Source organism: Melanotaenia boesemani, chromosome 7 (assembly GCF_017639745.1).
Source record: "Melanotaenia boesemani isolate fMelBoe1 chromosome 7, fMelBoe1.pri, whole genome shotgun sequence".
NCBI lineage: Eukaryota > Metazoa > Chordata > Actinopteri > Atheriniformes > Melanotaeniidae > Melanotaenia > Melanotaenia boesemani.
Window position 1 is genome coordinate 956,497 of NC_055688.1, and position 2,451 is coordinate 958,947.

The window sequence follows — 2,451 nt, forward strand, 5'->3', positions numbered from 1 at the left end:
AGGTTTAGCTGGAATGTTACCAAGGTGCTATAGCCTGCATTCACCTGTGGACCACCACTGAACAAGACACACAAGATAAAACGTCAAGACTGGGCCAAGAAATATCATAAGACTGATTTTTCTAAGGTTTTACTGACTGATGAAATGAGAGTGAGTCTTGATGGACCAGATGGATGGGCCCGTGGCTGGATCAGTACAGGGCAGAGAGCTCCATTCCGACTCAGACGCCAGCAAGGTGGAGGTGGGATACTGGTATGGGCTGGTATCATCAAAGATGAGCTTGTGGGACCTTTTCGGGTTGAGGATGGAGTCAAGCTCAACTCCCAGTCCTACTGCCAGTTTCTGGAAGACACCTTCTTCAAGCAGTGGTACAGGAAGAAGTCAGCATCGTTCAAGAAAAACATGATTTTCATGCAGGATAATGCTCCATCACACGCATCCAAGTACTCCACTGCGTGGCTGGCCAGAAAAGGTCTAAAAGAAGAAAAAATAATGACATGGCCTCCTTGTTCACCTGATCTTAACCCCATAGAGAACCTGTGGTCCCTCATCAAATGTGAGATCTACAGGGAGGGAAAACAGTACACCTCTCTGAACAGGGTCTGGGAGGCTGTGGTTGCTGCTGCACGCAATGTTGATCGTGAACAGATCAAGACACTGACAGAATCTATGGATGGCAGGCTTTTCAGTGTCCTCGCAAAGAAAGGTGGTTATATTGGTCACTGATTTGTTTTTGTTTTGTTTTTGAATGCCAGAAATGTATATTTGTAAATTTTGAGTTGTTATATTGGTTTCCCTGGTGAAAATAAATAAGTGAAATGGGTATATATTTGGTTTTTGTTAAGTTGCCTAATAATTATGCACAGTAATAGTCACCTGCACACACAGATATCCTCCTAAGATACTAAAACTAAAAAAGCCCCACTCCAACTTCCAAACATATTCAGCTTTGATATTTATGAGTCTTTTGTGTTCATTGTGAACATAGTTGTTGTTCTATAATAAAATTAATCCTCAAAAATACAACTTGCCTAATAATTCTGCACACCCTGTATGTGTGTGTGTGTTTCCTCGTTTGACCCCTGGCTTATGCTTATGTGCTGCCCCGACCTGCCCAACGTTTATTTGCCACCCTGGCTCTGGCTGCTCTTGTGAAGCATCTTGAGATAACTGTGTTGTTGCTGACACTATAATAAACTTGAATTAGAACTATTTGTCTTTTTTGTCTTAAAACAGGGAAAAGGGAGAAGAAATTTCAAATTGTCTGCCGTTAGAAAGTTGATAAGGCTGCAGAAACGGATGCACTGAGTTTTTTTTTTTTGTTTGTTTGTTTTTTAAATATCATGTTGTATCTTATGTTTTATCTTTATCTTCTATCTAGTTTTTTAAAGTTGTTTTTCTTCTATTTTATAATCTTTTATGGCATTCAGTGTGGACGGCAAAGTAAGAATTTAAAAGTAGGATTCGAAAGTAGGTTTCTTCTCTTTAATTGCCACTGCTGAGGATGTCAGCCTGCAAGTGCTGAAAGCAACATCTCCTGCATTTCTTCACATATTGACAAAGATTATGAAAATAGCAGAGGAGCCACTGTCCCTCCTTTCTTTTCGTTTACATATCGGTACACGGCCCTGGTAAGGTTACCTATATATGTTTGTATATACCTGGTCCCTGGTGTATATAAGGTGGGGTGGGGCCTGGGAATGTTTATTCCTTCAAAGGGGGCCATGGTAGAAAAAGTTTGGGAACCCCTGCATTAATGTGAGAAAGCCTTATTATTATTAGCTCCTTACGGGTGAACATGAACTTCTCGCTGGGGAAAAGCTACGACTGCTGTCTTCACATCAAGGTAGAATCTGCAAATTGCTGCTCTTTAACCAGGACCTCAGTCAGAGTTTATGAGAATGATTTTAACAATTTGTTGACATTTGTTTTTGCTGTAATGCTTGCTTTACTCACTCTAGGAGAAGTACATAATGCCTCGGCAGACCAGTAGAAACCTATTATGAATAAAATAATGCTTAACTGTTTGTTCTGATGAGGCATTCTATCTGGTGGTAAATATTACTTGTTTTCAGTATTTCATCCATTTTTGTGTGAGGCACTTAAAGAGCATAATTTTGTGGCTTGTCAAACTCTCATCGTGCTAGTTGCCCCCACAAAAAGAATAACAGGCCCCATGCAGGGAGGCCTCAGACTGAGCGGCTGAAGGAACAGAAGAAGCTTTATTGTTCAGGTTTGTTCAGGTAATCCAGGTCAGACAGGTAAGCAGGTCCAGGGCATCCAGGTCAGGCAGGTTGATCGCAGACTGAGAGAGAGGACACACTAGTTAATAACTTGGTCAAACGGATTCAGGAATGTGTAAACTCGGCCTGAGTGTGTTACTGCAGTTGGCTACACAACAATCTGGCGCTGTCACGTCTTTAAAGAGCAGCTACTGGGGGACCATGACGA